The sequence below is a fragment of the Armigeres subalbatus genome, chromosome 3 (genome assembly GCF_024139115.2).
Source record: "Armigeres subalbatus isolate Guangzhou_Male chromosome 3, GZ_Asu_2, whole genome shotgun sequence".
In the NCBI taxonomy this organism is placed as follows: Eukaryota; Metazoa; Arthropoda; class Insecta; order Diptera; family Culicidae; genus Armigeres; species Armigeres subalbatus.
The window spans coordinates 425,909,009-425,930,339 of record NC_085141.1 but is presented as its reverse complement, the minus strand read 5'-3'; the positions used below and the strand labels follow the sequence as shown (position 1 = coordinate 425,930,339).

General features: G+C 40.3%; 1 protein-coding gene across 7 annotated transcripts in view; it reads right to left on the bottom strand.

The window, feature by feature from the left end:
• The window catches only part of LOC134227418 (calcium/calmodulin-dependent protein kinase type 1G), a 65,725-nt gene that overhangs the window by 17,860 nt on the left and 26,534 nt on the right, over positions 1-21,331 (bottom strand). The window lies entirely within an intron of this gene.

The following is a 21,331-nucleotide window of genomic DNA, read 5'->3' as shown; positions in this document are numbered from 1 at the left end:
CGATCATTCTTGTCAATAAATTATGTTGCCGCAGAGAACAATCAGATTCCATGTTACTATTCTACATTGCATAGTTTGATAAGTCGTAAAGCGATAGAGATGTACTTGCCTTTGGAAAATTTTGATGTCATGTCCATCAAACTATTTCAATGAATTATGTGGGTGATTTTCTATCCGCCGCTGTCACATCCAGGCGCTATCGTATATGCGCAAATAGCCAGCATGAGTTTACCGCCAGAAATTTGTATGGCGAAAAACATCTAATGCGGGTTTTCTCAAAATTAGGAACTTTTCATGAGAAACTATTTAGTACCGGTTATGTACATAGGAAGGTGTTCGCTAGCACGCTCAAAGCAAGCTAATTTAGTAAAATGTAGTCATGTAACTAATGTTCTGAGGTTGGTTTTTCATTATAGCACCCATATGAGTGTTAAAATGAATATTATGCAACCCATTCGAGTTGCATAATGTTCACTAAAGTACCCATTTTGTTGGTATGGAAAAGCAGCTCGTTTTATCACTCAAAGACGAGCTGTAAATTAGATGTTATGATCAGGAATGAATCGCCTACTTTGAGCGTGCTTACAGCGGCACACTAGGAGTTAACTTTCTGAAATCAGTATGGCGAAAGACATCTAAGGTTCGATTTCTCAAAATTAAGCACCTTCATCGAAAAAATGTCTGGTAGGTGTAGTAGCGGACACTTTCCTACATAACCGGTACCAAATAGTTTCTCATGAAAAGTTCCTAATTTTGAGAAAACCAGCATTAGATGTCTTTCGCCATACAAATTTTTGGAGGTTAACTCAGGCTGGCTATTGGCGCATATACGATAGCGCCTGGACGCTGCCAGCGATGGGTAGAAAACAAGCCACTGCCAATAGTTCTTTGCAACATATATATTTTCGTTTGGCATTTGATTGAATGATTGTCCTTATTTCATGCTGTCTATTCGCTTGGCAAACTTGCAGTTTGTCCTTTAAGTATATCACACATTGGAAACCAGAATCATTATTGACTTCCTTACTTGATTATGCATAATTGAGCTTTTACACTACATCATTTTTGCATAACCAATGAAAGGCATGAAATTCCTTCAATTAATAATCACGATACTGTTGATAGATAAAAAGCTGAAAATTGGAGCAAAGTAAAAATTAAGTTAAATCGTATGTCTCGGACATTTCGAATGCTCTTCCGTTATAGATAAAAGTCACAAAATTGGTACCTTGTAAAAACCTAACTAATCTTTCGTTTGTGTCGTTCAAAATAACTATTCGCAAGAACTACTCCACACAAAGTAAAAGGTACTGGCCAGCGGAATTACAGTTGATTACAGAACTACAGAGCATTTGAATCGAACCAGAAAAATGGCTCTGTGACAGGCTCTGCAGTATGTTTTTCGACATTGGCGTAACTAGGGGGTGGGCTCAGCCTTCCCTAGAAAAAGTTAGCCCCCCTAGGATTTAAAAATTTAGTTAGATGTGATATCAATTTTCAACATACAGCATAATGAATTACTGAAAAAGTTTGAAGACAAAAGAGTTATCTCCCATATCCACCCTATTATAATGAAATGAGTGGAAGACAAATGAGCTTGTTTCTCATTTCTGCGAAAGATTCTTATGTGGCGGTGAAATTGCACTTGGTTTTAATTATGAAAAGGCAGTATCTAATTGGTTTGAAAGCATCAAAGTAAGCTTGATATGAACAACAACGAAGGCCACCAAAATATCAATCAAAGCAATCCTGGTACTTTGCCAGCAGTCAGAGACATGTGGTCAACCATCACTGACTGGAGTGACAGTTTTCCAGCAGACTTTAACTTGCCTATCAGCATGATAATCTCCACAATTCCTATCAGCATTCGAGAAGGATTCTCATCAGAATATGAGAGGAATTTCCATCAGAATCCGAGAAGAATTCTCATTGGAATCTCTAAAGCATTCCTTTCAGAATCATCGAAGTATTCCAACAGGAATGCAGAAGAATTCACACTGGATTCCTCTTGGTATCGATACGGAATCTGTGGGGGATACCCTTCATAATCCATGATGGATTTGCTTCAGGATCTCTAGTTAATTTGCTTCGGAATTCCTCAACGATTTGCTTTAACATCCCTGGAGGATTGTCTTCTACATCCCTGGAACATTGCCTACGAAATCCCTGAACATTAACGTTGGAATTCCTGGAAGATTTCCGAAGAAAACTCTGTAATATTTTCGTTGGAACTCCTGGAACATTTCCGTCGGAATTCCTGGAACATTCCCTTTAAAATTCCTGGAATATTCCCGTCGGAATTTCTGGAGGATGGAGGATTTCTAAAAGATTCTCACTGGAATCCCTGGAACATTCCTTTCGGGCTACCTGGAACATTCCTGTCGGAATCCTTCGGTAACCTTCGGTATGCGTGGAGGATTCCCGTTGAATCTCTGGAGATTCCCGCCGGAATCACTAGAGGATTCTCATCGAAATCCTTAAAGGATTCTCGTCGGAATCCCTGGAAGAATGTTGCATTATTTTTTTTTTTCAATAGAGATAGATAAAATATTTATCAAATATGCAAAAATTTCCACTGCCCACCGGTGGGAACATAACAGCGATCCGTCCTTTCAGTGTGCGTTGACGAAGCCGAGCGCTACTACACTTAGACGCAATAGCTACAACAGAAAGCACGTGCTTGAGAAAAGAGAATATGGATGAGTGTGATTGATCCGCAATTGCCTTCGGTGGTTGGACCGTATTCATCACAGGTAGGTAAAATGTTCGAGAATTTTTCAAAGGAAGCTCAAAATAGAGAAAACAGATAAAGGGGCTATAGCCCGCCCTAGTCATCGGGGCTAGTTATGCCAATGTTTTTCGATTAACTGAACAGCAGGATCGAAATCCAAAATTCGTTACAAAACACTTTTCCTCATCACCCATAACGCATCTAGTATTTTGGAAACTTCGGAGCCCGGGGGCACAGTCGAGACCAACCTTCCAGCGATCAACACGGCTGTTTCTTCTGTGCTTCCCTGTGCCATCAGGCAGGTATGTACTCTCCATGGTTGAACATTGTCCGCTTTGCATACATTTCTTCCAACAGCAGAATTGATGTCTTCAACTCGATATGCCAAACTCCAACTCATTACTCAGAGCGCACTGAATCCAGCACATTGGAGGCCCCAAAGCCCCTAAACACATCGAGAACTTCCTGCCTCTGTTCAATAGTCATCCTGGTTCTGTGTTTGAGTCAAGTGTAAATTGTGGGAGCTCTACAAGCTCTGTAGACATTTCCTCCAGTGATGTGTGGCGATATCCCGCCCACTATTTCATCTCACAACCCACGAGACTTACTGCACCAAGCATCTTGGAAGACTCAGAGCCTCCCAATACAGTCGAAAACTTCCTGCCATCGATCCTAATTAATCCACCTAGTGGCGATGATGCCTTTATCGTTCGTTCAAACAAGTTGAGAAGCATATAAGAAAAGTCTGAAATAGCACTTATATGTGGATATGTCTCATTTTTCACATTTATTTATACTCATTGTAAAATTTCCTGCCGAACGCAACTTATTCAAGCAAATCGGTTGAGCATAAGTGCCTCGCCTTGGGGTTTTTTGCTGTACAGGTGTTGAAATTAGCATTTTGACCATACGTTTTGAAAAATTGTGTTAATTATTGTAAAAATTGTATTATTATTACAATAACAAAATTTATCTTCTTCAAAGTTCTGTTCCGTTACCGGAAGATGCTCCCAGTCGAACCACACCTCGAGCAGGACGACACACCACACCGTCCCTGACGCCAAATGCCCGGATGAGCTGCTATAATTCCCTAATCCCCCATCCATACAAAGAAAAAATGTTAATCTAACCTCGAGTCACCACGAGTACGTTGGCTTCTATCCCTCTCTTACTAAATTAATAGACGAATTTCGCGCCAACCCTTCTATGGGGCTGGCAGCACCATCTCAGAATCAAATGAAACTTGGTGGGCATAAAGATATGGTATTTCTAAGCCACTCTGCATACTTAGTTTTTCAAAAATTGTCAAGAGTAACTGTTCACGCCAAACGTAAACCATTTTTTGATCACACTGGAATCCCGACATAGCCCATAGTGCAATGTGTAATCCATCATTATTACCTCTCAGGATGAGGCATCGAATCTATAGGACACCGGCCACAACGAGACAATAGTTTTGTGCGTTTATTACTTTTCCACTGTATTCATTATTCACACCAATCATATATGGATATATGAGGCAGAATAGTTAGATACCTACTTCTGGCCGATCGTCTGCAGAGACATTGTGCCCCTTTCCCCACCAACCTTTCCTCGCAAGCAACAGTCCTAGTAGCAGTAGAAACAACAGCAGTACTATAGTTGACCGCCGGCCAGTACGGTCCATTCGCATAGGCAACCTCGCGCCGCGCGCGCTCGCTCGTCCCTAGTACCTTTAACCCATGGATCGGCATGGGTAAATGTGCAGAATTGTGTACATTTATAAATATCGTTAGATGTGTAAATAAATTGTAAATGTGTAAATAGAATTCAAGAACTGCTTCCTTAAATTGTGCTTATTCCTGGCCATGAGTACGACCACACCATTTCGGCGTCAACAGTAACATTTAATGAGGGCCTAATTTTTTTTCATGGATTTTTTATAAATCGATGTAACTCTGACAATGACAAGACCTACAAAAAAGTGTTGTATGGCGGACTGTCGTGAAATTCCCAGAAGTTTTTTGGAAAAATATCCAAAAAAAAAATACCGATTTCTACACTGAAAAAAAATAGTTTTAAAAATTAAAATCGATATTACAAAAAAACCTCATCTCAGAAATCGATGAAGTTTTTTCTGCAGATAGGTATTTTAATTGTCTAACTTTTCTGGGAATAATGTTCCTGTGACATATTTAAGGAAAAAAAGTTTTTCTAACAAAAACTTTTTTCACGTCCATATTGAGTGAAAAATTTTCAGCGTGTTTTATGCCTACAGCGCCAATAATAGGTTCAGCAGCCTATCATCCACCAACGACACATTTTGGACGTATAAAAATTTGTTTGGGAAGCAATTTAGCATAATCTAACACAATTATGGACCAACATTTGAAAAGGGTTTATGTTTTATTTGACTTTTTGTATAGAAAGAAACTTAAAAACAATTACAAAAAAATAATTACTTTGCAAACGGGCAATGTCGAAAGCTGGAACGAAACTGAAGTGATATTTAATTGTGATAGTAGAAAAGAAGATGTTGTTTTTCAGCAAAGGCTAACCACTGAACGGTGTAATTAAGAAACCGTTATAAAGCCTGTAGATGATTTTGTATCGTATTTTATTGAAAAAATTGATAAACTTATAACTTATGACATTATTTGCAAACAACAATACACTTGTACTGTTAGATTTTTCTGAAAATTATCCATTCATTATCCAAAATGCTGCTCAAGGTTGGAATAATTCCCAGGCAACAATTCATCCATTCGAAGTTTACTTTAAAAGAAACGGTAAATTAGAAAACGTTAGCTTTATCAATCAGAAGTAATGACCCATGACACAAAAGCTGTTCACTTATTCATTTCAAAACTAATTGACTTTTTGAAACAGTCGATCGATTTTACAAAAATTACTTTTATGTCTGGGTGAGCTGCAGCACATTATAAAAATAAAAGGAACTTTGCAAGTCTGTGTAATTTAAATTCAAAACATGGCTTAGAAGCAGAATGGCACTTTTTTACAACATCGCACGGAAAAGGCCCTTGCGAAGCTATTGGTGGCACTCTCAAACGAATGGCAAAACGAGCAACTCTTGCCAAAGATTATGGAAATACTATCAAGACTCCTCGGGAGTTGTACAAATGGGCGAATGGGCACGTTTTCAATCAAACAAAAATATCACTATATTACATTTCTGTTATATCACGAATGAGCAATACCGCCATCGGGGGTGGCAATAGGTCTGGGGTGAGAATGGGTCATCGCTCTCACCGCGAGCTTCGAGGGCGTAGAGCAAAATCGTTCAAAAAGGTCTCTTATATTTTTGTCTTCTTGTCCTCAGATACATCCATTCTACAAGCATTCTAAGTAGTTGAAACAGTGACCCATTTTCACCCCCATTTGACCCATTGTCACCCCCGACGACGATACTCAACAAAAGTTTGATGAACTTTTCAAAAAAAAGGAAAGTTTTAATTTCTTGTGGAAAAAAATATTTTGTGGAGAATTTTGTAATTGGTTATTGCTAATATTTATTTAGATTTTTTTCTGTGGAACATTTTGATTTCTCTATGGAAAATTCTTCTTTTATAATTGCAATTGCTAATTTATTTTTGTTTTGTGGAAAATTCTAAATTGTTTGTGGGAATTTTGCATTATTTATGGAAATTTTATATTTATTTATTGCTTATACCCTGATTTCTTTATTGGCAATTTCCTAATATTTTAGAGGGAGTTTTTATTTTATTTATTTCCCGACGCAAGATTCAGGTGAAGTGCCTAAAAAATACGTAAGCGTTTAAAAATAATTTTGTTTTACATTATATAAATTATTGTTTTTTGACTAGACCGCCGCCACTTTCAATTTCCGTGGTAAATGAATCGGCGTGCCGCCGTATGAAAATTTACACGCCCCCGGGAATTTTTTACCAAGCCAATGATTATTAAAGGACTATTGAGGCAGTAGGGTTTTCATACATTTTTACAGAAGTTTTATCAAGTTCTTGCCCGAAATACATATTTCCAGCCACCTTTGTATGACATTGATCTAGTTTGTTTTAAGTACTTTTATGCACAGAGAAGTCGAGAAAATTTCCTAAACTGGACCGGGAATCGAAACCAGCCATCCTCAGCGCACGGCTAAGGAGGGATCTAACTTCCAAGTATATATGCAGAATTTATTCTCATTTCCGATTTCAGTCTTCAAGTCGAAATCATTGGATATGGCAACTAGCATAGAGCAGATTTCAAGCTAAATAAGTGCGAAAAACGTTGTGGGTAAATGTCTTTGTAAGGTCAACTTGGCCACTAGATCCCTTTCTATACAACGGGGCATTCAATGTTTCAGAAAATGTGGAAATTTTTCTTCAAGAATTTAAGAAATTATTTCAAGAACACCTCCGGAAATTTTTCAGGCTTCTTTACGAGAATATTTCCTGTAACCCCTTTTGGAAATTCACACATTAGAACGAAAATTCAATCAAGAGTTTATCCAAATAATCCTCCAGAGATTGAAACCAGAAATTTCTTGGAGAATTTCTTCAGTAAATCCGGAATTATTTCATAAATTCTTTCAGGACCTCCTTCGGATTTTTCTACTGAACTATTCGTGAATTCGTCAAAGCAATTCGGCACCATTCATGGAATATTCTTAAGGAACTTCTGGGAGAATTCATAGAGGCATTTTTGAAAGAATTTTCTAAGTAAATGTCGCTGATATTACTGGATTATTATTTTTTTGGGAGAATTCCTGGAGGACCTAGTGAAAGAAAAATTGGGAGACTTTCCAGAGTAAATTCATTATGATATTCAGGGGAAATTCCAGAAGGAAAAGCGGAAAAAAACCAAAGGAGTTTTCTGGTTGATTTCTTGACAAACTGTTGGGAATTACCTGGAAGAATTTCAGCAGAATAAATCCTGAAGGTACTTCTTAAGTTTTCGATTTTCGAGTAGAGTTCTCCCCCCCCCCCCTATCTGTCACGCTTTTTTTTGTAAACCTAATTCCTGGAGTAACTTCCGCGAGGAATTTCCGAAGAAATTCCTAGAGGAACTTCCGGAGAAATTTCTGAAGGAACTTCCGGAGGAATTCCTGGAGGAACTTCCGAAAAAAAATCATGGAGGAACTTCCGCAGGAATTCCTGGAGGGACTTCCGGAGGACTTCCTGGAGAAAATTCCGGGGGAATTCCTGGAAGAACTTCCGGAGAAAATCCTGAAGGAATTTCCGGAAAAAAGCCCGGAGGAACTTCCGGTAGAATTGCTGAAGGAAATTCCGGAGGTATCGAAGGTAACGAAGGTTTTGTAATCGCCAAGAATAACGGAATCTGTGTGTGTAGCTGCTAGGCACCCCCAAGGTGTACTTTGAAACAGTACAACCGGATGCTGGACGCACTCACGAAGAAGCTGATCGGCCGAAAACCGGCAATCAACGCTTGGGCAGTGGAATAGGGAAATAGACTGATTAACCCCCGAGGTTACAGTTTGCTAAAGGCGTTGGCAAAGCTGGACGACAGGCTGTGCAACGAAGGCAGCGTTAGTAGATTTCGAAGAGATAGCAGCGAGTATATCGGCAGCAAAATAAAATTTCCATTAAAAATTAGAAATTTTCCATAAACAATTAGACGGAATAGCCGTTGCAGGTATGCACGTCTCCAATGATGAGTTGTCAACAGTGGCGAAAGGTCTGAAAATGTGCTGCTGCCGGAACCAGGAAAACCGCCGGGACTCCAGTATCGCATAGGCCCATATGCCGGCTGGTTACACTAGGGAAACTTCTGGAAAGGAATATCCTTAATCGGCTGACGCAGCTTATCGGAAAAGCAGTTGGGATTCCGAAAAGGCAGATCGATGGTGGATGGAATCAGGGCGGTCATTGAAGTTGCAGAGAGCGTCTAAGAAAAAAAAGCGGTAATCGATTCTGAGCTGTAATAACAATTGACGTCAAAAAGGATTTTAACAGTGCCAGCTGGGAGGCCATCTTCGCAGCGTTGCACAGTATGCGGGTCCCTAAATATTGTACGTTATGCCCAACGGAGTTCTAAAACTGAAGTTGCCCAAAGGCGTGAAGATCTTCGGATTCACGGATGTTGTCGTTCTTACGATAACCGGAGAGTCGCTGGAAGACGTAGACATGCTGGTGGCGGAGACGACGCAGTTGGAAACTGGATAAATGGAGTCAAGCTGCAGCTTGTTCACCACAAAAATGAAAAAAAAAAGTTGATCAACAACTGCCAAATGAACTAGCGGATGCAGATTACCGTAGGAAGGCACGACATACCATCCGTGCGGGCTTTGAGACATCTAGGAGTGATGATCAATGACCGGTTGAATTTTAACAGACATGTCGACTAATTCGAAACTGCGAAAAGGTGGCTAAATTAGTCATGCCGAACGTTGGCAGCAGTAGGCATCTTCTGGCGGCAGTATCATCTTCGATACTGAGGTACTGAGTTCCAGCTTGGGAAGCTTCGCTCAAGACGATGGTCAGATGGAAGACGATACATGAAATAGGCGAACGAATTACATGTTTCAACAACTGTTGGGAGAACCGTTCTATCCGTCCGTTCAATTTGTGAAAATCGAAAGACTGCGGTAGGCCGGGCACGTAACCAGAATGTCGGACCCGATGAAAATAGTTCTCGATAGCGATATGACGGACACAAAAATGCGAGGGGCACAGCAAGCAAGATGGTCGCAAGATGATCGATCAGGTGGAAGACGATTTGATGACTCTCCGCCTACTGTGTGGCTGGTGGACCGATCTGAATGGAGACGACTGTTATGTACTGAACAGGCCACTTTGGCTTTAGACTGAAATAATAAAAATTAATCTACTTCGAAGACAGCTGTGAATGTTCATGGTATATTTCGCAAATCTCTTTAAATTTCTCACATTTTCACCTGCCTAACAAGTTTTCACCGGCACAATAGAATTTACGGAAGTTTACGCTAAGCATAATAAGAACCCTTTTTCTTTAAAATAAATCTTTCCGAATTATAAATATGATTGACTTATTCGAATGAAATTAGGGTACTCTAGATGGATTCATACCTCATTGGATATTTCAAATCAGGGTACGCTATACCATGCATGATTTTTTCCAACTAGTTCAAACTAGCTACACTAGTGTCCTCGACCACCAATTCGGCCACATGGGTTACATTAGGCCAACGACGATGTTCGTCAGATAATAAATGGTCCCGAACGGGTGGCGTGAAAAATTTCGCGCACTTGTCTCGAATCAACATAGGTACCTATACGCGCTACCCAATCCTGAAACCCAACCAAAACAAGTGGACGAGACGTTTTAATTAAACAAATTAAATCTGCCGAAACGGTTTCCCGACCCCGTCGAATGTCGCGCCACCGTCTCCTACGAGCGACGCGGCAATCAATGGTGGGCACTCATACGGAAAAGGCGGAAGGGCAGTGAATTCTCTTGACCGTCAAATGTGCGATAGGAAGGAAGATGGGCACATAGCAAAGCAAACAAGAATGCACTTCCCGTCTTTCGACCCCGGTTTTTCGGCCCGAAAAACATTCGGCTGTTGCCAAAATACCGAAAAAAAAAGTTCGATTTACTTCACACGTCCGCGACGATTCATCGTAGATTTGGCTCTACGGGTCGGACATCTGCCACCACACCGTGCGCTGTGGCGATGCTATCTTTATCCCACGAGGAGGATGCAAGCGACCAGAAGCAATAATAAACAACCGTCTCAGATTGTGGGACTGACTGGTGGATCGAAATTCGTAGCGTAATGTGATCGAAGATGGAGTTCTGCTTAGCCATCGGCGTCACTTTCGGTTTGACAGTTTTATTGGACGTTGTCAATTTCGTTTCGAGACGTTGGACATGATAAATAGGTTCATTTAATGGCTACAGGGTTCCAATTAATGGGCAGGAAGGTTTTATTAATCGGTGCATCTAATTGAAATTCAATGTCGCGCTATGAAGTGCACCGTGGGCGGTGGACCCTCAGCGCCGGACATTTCTCAATACTGGAAATCCCTGTAATTGGAAAAACGTTCCATCAACATGTTGTGTTTAAATATTTAAAGCGTCGTGTTCCTATACCGCAGACTTTGTTTAAAAATTGAGGTTAAGTAAGGATCAACGAGAACAACAACCATCATATCTGACATATCCTGGTCAGTTCTGAATTCGGAACTTGTATTGGTGGCACTCCTTAGCCGTGCGGTAAGACGCGCGGCTACAAAGCAAGACCATGCTGAGGGTGGCTGGGTTCGATTCCCGTTGCCGGTCTAGGCAATTTTCGGATAGGAAATTGTCTCGACTTCCCTGGGCATCAAAGTATCATCGTGTTAGCCTCATGATATACGAATGCAAAAATGGTAACTTGGCTTAGAAACCTCGCAGGTAATAACTGTTGTGGTGATCTACCACTACATTGTCCTTTACCAACTACCCGTCGAGGTAGTTTAGGATGATAAAAACAGGCAGCTCATCGAGGTGCCTTTGTAGTGCAGGATCTGTAAAATAACCAATCTGCAAATTTGTTTTACCATTATTCACCTAGTCATTAATTCCTAGCTGAAGAAGCAGCTAATCCGAAAAAATAAATGATTTAAATAGTAAATCATTTATTTTCTCATAGGGGATGAGTAATGTGGTGATCTACCACTACATTGTTCTTTACCAACTACCCGTCGAGGAAGTTTAGGATGATAAAAACAGGCAGCTCATCGACGGGTAAATAATTATGAATATTTACCTCTCGATAGTTACCTGACAATGTATATATAGCACGTAATTAGAATTAATAAATTAGAGTTAAGGTAGAGCTTGTTCTTCTCTCCACCGACCATATCACATTCCCTAGGAGCTGGAGATGGCTGAGGCCACTCCAGAGAGGACTCGGCTCGCTTCACTGTGGAAGTGCTTAATGAACACTAAGCTGCGAGGCGGCTCTGTCCCCCAGTGTGGGGATGTAATGCCAATAAGAAGAAGAAGATTGGTGGCAGATACCAAGCCACGCTGGAATAACATTTTCCATGCTCAAGCGGTTTTACGAGTTGAAAGTTCCCGTTCAAAACACTTTGATCGATTTGAAGCTTCAATCCAAATTTAATTTCAATGATGATGATTTTTTGGCGGTAGATGAAATAATTCAAGCCCTCGAACCTGTTAAAGCTGCTGGGGAACTGCTCTGCCGTGAGTTCTACACTCTATATGGTCGGGGTTCAGCCAAATCGCACCAAGCGCCAACCAAAAATTACTTATTTTTCTCCTCAAACTTTCGTTTAGCACGATTAATTGATAGCAAATCATATCGGATATCCCTCAAAGCCATTACTGAGGATATCCTACTGCAAATGTACGCTTATATTCACATGAAACTATTTCCCTTGTCCTTGTACGAACAAAATATCAAAAGTCAGTCGAAAAGCCGCTTGGTGCGGTTTAGCTGAACCCCGACCATATTAAGTCGATGCACAATGGCGGAAACCCGGACAAAACATAAAAAAATTTCGTTGGCGAAGCTAGTTTCACAAATATATTAAGGTCACTCCTTACGGAACCCAAGTTTCAAAGTGCTCGCGTTTTCGGGGGCACACCACTCGATACCAGGATACGATACGGAAGCAACGCACAGCTGTCATTTTTATTATTTCACGCATGCTGCGACACAGCAAAGCTAAATCAACAAAAATGACAATTGTGCGCCGTCTCCATATCGAGTGGTGTGCCTCCGAAAACGCGAGCACTTTGAACCTTGGATTCCGTGAGGAGTGGCCTTAAATGAAATGATTCCAAAATTTGATGATTGTAGCTTGTTAATTTAATGTTTGGTGGCTTGTTGAAGTTAATGCTGTAAAGCATCTCCCGAACAAATTAGTATGGCAAAAAAAATTGACTAAACTTTTTTCGGGAAAGATTCGGAACGATCTGGTGTCATGTAGGGGGCCGTACACATATTACGTAAGCACTTATGGGGAGAGGGAGGGTCGGTCAATATCTTACGCGCCATATACATAAAAAATCTGTTGTATGGAAAAAATCCTAAAAGGGGGGGAGGGGGACTTTGAAAAACCCTCTGTTGAAAAATTGCTTGCGTAATAAGTGTACGGCCCCTAGGGGAAGTGCACCGGTTTTGGCCACCTTAGTGCCTAATTTGGCCAACCCTGAAAAATACATATTTTTCTAACATAATTGATCAGTTAAAAGCAGCGTAGAAGCGTGAGAGATATATCTCTTGTTGGAACTAATAAAACTCTCGCGAACTACTTTTTTTTGGTGTTATTCGCAAAATTGGCCAAATTAGGAAAATGGCCAAAACCGGTACAGTTCCCCTATTAAAACCTATTTTTTGTCTACTTTCCGGCGGTTAGTGTGGTGATTTGCTCCAAAGTTGGAAATGCAAATGTTAAAAAAAATATGCTGCCGTTCACACAAAAAAAATCAACATGTTTTTTATAAATTAAAACAAAAAACAATTATCAAATCAAGCCACAGAAATTGCCGCCATCTTATGCGATGCTCTAAAAGAACGAAGCCAAGAGAGACGATCAGAATACGCCGATCTTTTTTGCTTTTTTGAATTATCCTGCCATAAAGAAATTGAACAGAAACGATTTTGACATTTTCTTTAAGACATCTTCTTTCTTCTATCTGTCCGGAGCTGACATATGACAGCTTCGTTGGTTTTGGCCCAGTGACGCAGACTATATGGCCATTTTAAGACATCTAGAGCTACTTTGATTAAGCAAGCGAAATAGATCTTAATGCTTTTAATCATTCCTGATGCTATCGTTGAAGCAGAGGCAGTGACCACATCTGACCAACTTTGAAAGAATGGATCACATCCACCATTATTGCCACCGAACAAGCGCTTACTTTTAAAGAAGGGAAGGCATCCACTATTACCTGAATCTGTGGAAAGGCCTACTTTTTAAGAAGGGAGCACATCCCCCATTGCCTTAAGTTCAGACAAGTACCTACTTTGAAATAAAGGATCTCATCCACCATTGCCTAAATCCGGGTAAAGGACTGCTTTTAATGAAGGGATCACATCAACAATTACCTCAATCCGAAAAAAAACGCCTACTTTGAAAGAAGGTAAAACTTCCACCATTGCCTTAATCAGAGCAAGCATCTACCGTTAAAGAAGGAATCTCATCCATCATTGCCTTAACCCGGCAAACGCATCCCGACCCGATAGATGCCTTATTTTTGAAGAAGAAAACATAATAATCATTACTTTTCAAGACGCTAACCATGAGAAATGACAATTATTATCATTGCTTGACTAAGTCATGCTTTCTACGAAACGATTATGTCTTTTTCAATCAAGCTTAACCTTCTGTCTGTGCTCAAAAAAACTTAAATACGTTGTCTGTGCTCTGGGGTCAAATTGACCCCAAATTGAAATTGCTATAACTTTTATATTGTTCGGCCAATTTTGGATTTTTGGGGCTGTTTCGAAAGATAATTTAATCATCTTTCAGGTAGTAACCAAAGATTGATTATTGATGGGCGGGTATATCACGGGGAGGGGTTTTTGTGAAAAAGGTTACAAAAACAGTGATTTTTCATGCTTATTTTACTTATATCTGAAAATCCTACCCATTTTGAACTGCACCGTTTCAAAAAGGTTATGCAGGAAGGCGTGTGCTTTGACATGAGGCATTGATTAGTTTAGAGCTTGGCCGCTAGGTGGTGGTATATTTGAATTCATTATTTTAGACTACTCAAGATATTCCGATATATGGAATTTTCCTCATTGTAAATATTCTTATCGCACAAATTTGAAATTTGTAAAGATGACGTCTTTAACAAAGTTCGTCTGGTAGGAATGGTCTGTCATGTGACGGAATAAATAATTCGGAAATTTACAAATAGGCGGCGCTAGTGTACTTGCAATATTCTTGCATGATTGAAATATTGCTTTAGCTTGAGATCCCTCATACCTACACCAAAGTTATGTGTTTCCCAAACTACAGTGCGCGAATCACTGCAACTCTCATGGTGAAAATTTGAGATTGATTTTTTTAACAGTTTCTTAAATTAAGTACCTACATTTATGAAACAAGACGAAGCCCTATTTATGGAAGATGTATTTTGAAATAGTAGGAGCATGAGATGACTGCACAATTTGTAGTTGCCACTTCGTGATTGACCTTAACTAGCGGAATTGCACAGTGAACCAACGGATGGGACGTGTAATTAGCATGCCATCGTCAATGTACATGTCTCATAAGCTCAACTTTTACAGGATCAGTAATGGCGCCGGCCACGTCCTTACGGTCATCTGGGAAGGAATGTAAATGTAACATCTGTTGTTATAGAGACCGACGAATCGTCTGTATCTTTGCGGGTGTTACGAGAAGAAGGATTAGGATTCACATTGATAAGAAAACATTGTGTTAAAATGTTGTTAAAATTAACATACATCAATTACAAGAGAAGTATTTTCATAAAAGTGTTTATGAGAAGAAAACACCTAATTCTAGAAAATAAGGCGATACCCAAGAGTTCTTTTTTAATTTTTTGATGAAATTTTTTAATAGCGGTCTGCCCCACGGCTACACCTATCTCAGGGTCGGCGTCTACTTACTAGAGTTGAACTTACACAACCAAGCTTTGAAAAGAAAGGAACAGCAGGTGGGGTGTTCGTTGGGGATCATAGATGGTACATTCGTAGCAATAGAGTGAGAATGAGGTAGCTTACGTAACAGTACGGCTACAGGACGTCCAATCTGCTATCCCTGTGCATTTCGATGCTGCTACTTCTGTTGGGCATTTGCTGGAACAGCAGAGCTGGCAACTGGAGGGCCACGGCTTGTACTTTGAATCAGGCTTTGGCTTTTTTCTTCAGGGGTTTGTCGTTTGACTCAGGGATTCCGCAGGAAGGCGTCTCACGTGCTCGTGTACGGGGTTGTACCATATTCGATATTGTGCATTAGAGAGCGAGGACGAACCAACCGGTTCTCCCAAGGCTCTCACCTCCTAAGCTGCGGGTACAACTCACTCGTGTGAATATGTGAAGCGACGACAATTTACGGCGTCGTCGGACAGTCGGAAACCAGCACAGGGCTCGCCAACCTTTCCTTACCAATGTTCTGGGCAACTCGACAGCGGTTCCTGGGTTCCTTTCCAGGCTTGATGAACATCTGGTAGCACAGTGAATGCATTGTAATACAAGGGGTACATTTGATAGGATATTAGAAGTTTTATTTTTAATTTAAAAACAAATGTTCTACAATTTGAAATTTTAATAAATAATCCATCAATAATAAGCTTAAACAATTCCTGGGCTTTCTCTGATGGCCAAAACCATTGTTTCTGCAAAGTCAGTAACAAATTTAAAGTCAAGCTAGCTATTCGCTCCCAGTTGTTCTATAGCTTCAGGGCCTTCCTTGGCCGTGTAGCAAGACTATGCTGAAGGTGACTGGGTTCGATTCCCGGTCCGGTCTAGCTATTTTTTGGGCTGGATTTTTTTCGACTTCACAGAGCGTAAAAGCATCATCGTGTTAGCCTCATAATTTAGGAATGCAAAAATGGTATCTGGGCTCAGAAACTTCGCAGTTAATAACTATGGAAGTGCTTAGCGAACACTAAGCTGCGAAGCGGCAATGTCCCAATGGGGTATGTAATACCAATAAGAAGAAGAAGAATTAGGTCTATAGTTTCTTTGTCTGGGTACAGTTGTCAAATGTTAATTGTAGAAGATGTCCGTTCAGCCATGGACAGGAATCAATATGATTGTACAATCGTTTGAATTTTCTATTGTAATAATTTCCGTCAATAAATCACATACAAATGTACCATACGGGAAGTGGTGGGAAGTGGCCAATTTTAGTTTGAGAATCACTATCCAATGTTATTTTCAATTTCGCATATTCAAATTATAGTTGATAATGTGAAATGAAACAATTACCTACATACATTAAAAAAATCAATTTTTTTAAAGCTGCCTTATATGGAATTAAAAGTTGCCTTATAACGAATTACGTTATAACGAGGTTGCTTTATAATGAGGTTGCCTTATAACGAGGCTGACCTGCATTTCCCATCGAAACGGGAATTCGATGTTTTGCCAAGAAATGTCACGATTTTCAGATGTTTTTTTTTTGTTACACACTTGGCTGCGCTGCATAGAAGACACGTGAGTTTTTTTTTTTTGCAAATTTAGTATCAATTTGTCAGTTCGGAAACATGTTCTGTGCATATGCGCAGCCAAGTTATTTAATAAAAAAGATTTTTTCGTCGGCCGAGTTGTCGATTAATATGCAATTAATATTTCTAATATTGTTTAAAACGTATGCTCACTCCAATATTTCCGGAAACATCACTGGCTAATAACCATTATTACCCTGCAAAACTTCATCGTTATTATTCGTACTTACATGAGAATTTTCAAAGCAATTTATCAATACGTAATGGAGGCGCTTGGTACATGACGAATTACAAAAGATTTATGGCTTGAACAAAATATATTTATTTTGAGCTGCGATTTTCATTCATAACAAAGGAGCTTCTTTCAATCAGTTAGCTCGTAAGTAAGGGGCCTAATTTTCCAACAAATTTGCAATAAACGAATGTGCGGTAGCGCAAGGTATTTTTACTTATAAACAAATTGTCTATCGCTTTGTATTCTTTCTGCTCTGAAGTCTTCCCACATAAGGTTTTATTTTTAGCGGCCACTGGCTTCTCTGCTCCTCTTCTAACCACCGACAGCGTCCATTTCCATTTCTTCAACGCCACCGACCGTGTACATCAGCCATAGCTTCTATCAACCGACACGGCGCAACTTCTAGCCTCGTCATCGATTTGGCTTCGGCATCGACACTCAGTGGGGAACGGGTAAAATATTTTCAAGTTTGTTTTCCTCTCGTTAGTAGCGTCCATCCCACACAGTGGCATCATTCAGGAATAGTAGACATTCGGCACAGGAATCACATGTGTAGTTTTGACAAGGAACAGGGTGGAAGATTTGTTGAAGATCGTACAATATTTTTTTATAATGCAAGGTACAGTGCGCAAAACTGGGTCCGTATATACAAATAATAATAATAAAAAAAACCGTTTCGAAGTGTTTACCATTGCATTTGCACCAAATCGATGGATGCTTCCAAAGAAATAATAACGAAACATAAAGTTATTGTTGCAGTTTCACGTCATAATACTGTTCCATTTTTTTCAGTACATTTTAGAACTATTTTAGCTCATGAAAAGTTTCTTAAATAGTGCGTATTCATGATACATTTTTTGTAGAAACCTTGCGTAAAACTTATAAACATGCGCCTTCTGTATAAATGAAGTAACGTCCTCCCATCACATTATGGCATCCGTCTGGTGGATGGCAACACTATCAATCGTTTACCTAAGGCCAGCATTTGACCTTGCACTTTTACCAAAATACGCCGCCTTCACTCATTAATTACATGGTGACTAGCATACCGCACCGACCGACGACGGAGTGTTTGCTGGGTGAGTGAGCATAGACTACGACCAGGATCGGTGCGTTCGAACACATTGGCCATCTCCGCCCATCACTCGCACACCTCTTCTAGCAAATAAATCTCATAGCATAGTGCGCTCCACCAAGCAACCGAGCGACGACGACGACGACGGTGTGCCGGCCAGGATAAAAATATGTTTCTGTTGCGCATTCCTCAAGCTACCACTCGATCCAAGTAGTCTGACGATTAATTAGCATTTTCCTGGTGGTCATGGTAATATAAATATAAGCGTCTGGTGCACTGCACTAGTCCCAGTGGATTGGAAGGTGAATAAAATATATCGGCGTCGATCTCGAATTGCGCCACAGCATTTCTAATTAGGGGCAATCTTCATCGGTATAAATGAGAATCTGGTTGTCGATGAAAGTTATGAACTGGCCCTCCGATGTCCCCACATAGAATGAAGATATTTTTAGCAAAAGTATTTCCATAGCAAACGGAAAACCAGGCGTTTTTCTTAGATTTGACATCAATCAATCGGGAGAAATATGCCTATCTTCATCTTTCCCATACAGTCTTATATTCATACATAGGTATTATAAATTTTAACAATCAAGTATGAAAAGCGTGTTATATTGACGTTTTTAACGTAGTGGAATCCTGCTATTTTTCATTAATTTATGATACGTGGACGTTGTAAAGATCGTAGCCGCAAGCAATCCGGCATTAGTGCGCTTTGACTTTTTGGAATTTCTTCCAGACGTCTGACTGTTCTGATGCGACGACGATGGACGACGTAGATTAAGCCGAATGAAGTAGATTAGGAGAGTTCGACGTTGTTGATGTTGGTGTCAATATTCATCACATGTCACCGTTCTGTTTCCGTCGGCTCGTTACTTGCTCGTTCCAAACGTGAATAAATTTGGCAAGTAGACTGAATTCCTTTGCGAGTTTTGAAAGATACTATGGATGAGATAATCTATTTGAAGATGTCAGTATGATGTAACTCAAATTAGCAATGAAAAGATGGAAATGCCAAAGGTTGATATTTATGCAGAGATATAATTGATTTTGTTCCACCTCACTCATTGTATTCTGATTCGTAATGTAAATGCTCTCCACAAAACTCACAGCACAAATCGTTTTGAATTTATATGGCATCAAGTATGAGAAAAAATGATCTTATCATCAAGTATATTAAGAATGTTATTTCAACGAGGCTTCAGTTGAAAAAGCACCATATAGGTAAAAGCATAAGTTCACTAAACGGAACAAATCTTCTTAAGGACGTAGATATTCTATCTATGTACCTATCAGTTTTTATTCTCCAGCCGGAGGTAAAGCCGTGTATGGAGAACTGTATGTTTTAAAGTCAACTCATTGTGTACCATCATCAGATGATGCAAAAATATAAGATAGCTAATGCCGATCGTGACTAAAATCTAGTTATATAAGTGTCAAACCGTGGTGTGTGAGGAAACCAAACATGCACTATAACATGATGGGTAATATACGGCCAAATTTAGCTTTTTGGAACATAGCTCTGGTCACTACTCACAAGTTCCAATACTCCGGCTTCTACAGGTCTGCCGATGTCAATTGACCGCAAGTTGACCGGCTGAGTATGAAATACTATTCCCCGGAATATATATCTGAGTTGGCAGCCTCATCCCGGTGGATAGGGACCTTGAGCCAACAACCAACTGCCTCCGTAACATAACAAACAGTTCGAGAAACCAACACTGAATGATCGAGAACCGATTAAACGGAGACGACTATTGGCATGAACGAAATTACACGATTTGGAACATGGAATGTTTTAACTTTAGCTCAGCAAGGTAAGCTGGCAAAGCTCGCCAGCGAGTTACGGTGCATGAAACTCGGAATGCGGGTCTACAGTAGCCTTGCGAGCAAAGGCGTAGGAATTCCAATCCGTAGATGGCGAGTTCGATTCTCGGTCCGGTCCAGGATGTTTTCGGGCTGGAAACTTTCTCGACACCCTGGGCATAGTGTATCCATTGTACTTGCCACACAAGATACATACTCATGCAGTGGCGGGCATAGAAAAGCTTTCAATTAATATCTGAGGAAATGCTAATAGAATAGTAAGGTGAAAAGCAGGCTAAGTTCCAGTTGGAATGTAGAGTCATAGAAGAAGCAGAAGAAGAAGAAGAAGTTCGGAATCCTGGGACTGAGTGAAGTCCATTGGCCAAAATTTAAAGAGCACAAACTACCGTCGGGACAGGTATTGTTATATACCGGTTTTTCTGGTTAGCGCCAAGGCACAGGTTAAGATCATCAAGTGTGTGAGCAAATATTCATTGCCAGATTCGAACACAAGTAAGGAACCGCACGATAATCCAATATTATACGCTAATTTACAGGAAAAGGAGAATTTCTACAGTGACATCATAGTCTACATGGGCGACTTCAATGCGAAGTTCGGCTCCGACAACACGGACTCTGAGCATGTAATAGGACGTCATTTCTCTTCATTGGCATTACATCCCCCACTGGGACATTGCCGCCTCGCAGATTAGTGTTCATTAAGCACTTTCACAGTTATTAACTGCGAGGTTTCTAAGCCATGTTACCATTTTTTTGCATTCGTATATCATGAGGCTAACACGATGATACTTTTATGCCCAGAGAAGTCGAGACAATTTCCAATCCGTAACTTGCCTAGATCGTCACCGGGAATCGAACCCAGCCATCCTCAGCATGGTCTTGCTTTGTAGCTGCGCGTCTTACCGCACGGCTAAGGATGGCCCCGGACGTCATGGTCTTCGAAAAAAGAGTGAAAACGGTGCGCTGTTTGCAGAACTCCGTGGTAATAACGACATGGTGATTGGAGGATCGCTCTTTCCCTATCGACCAGTGCACCAAGTCACGGGGGTCTCTCTTGATAGACAAACTGAAAATCAAATCGACCACAATCGTCCGGATAAACGCTATAAACGCAGCGCTGACATCGCGTCTGGCCATCACCTTCTTATTGGCAAGATCCAATTATCTATTGCTCAAGAGAAGCAACGGCTGCGATAGAGCAGGCAAGAACCAGAGCAGCCAGGTACGTGTCCTGTCAACGATATTAGACTCTAGACACTATTGGAGTTAAGCTGGAGCACGTGACCCACCAAATCAAATATTTCACTGAAATTTGATTATATCTGAGAGAAAATTATTTTTTTAGCTTTTA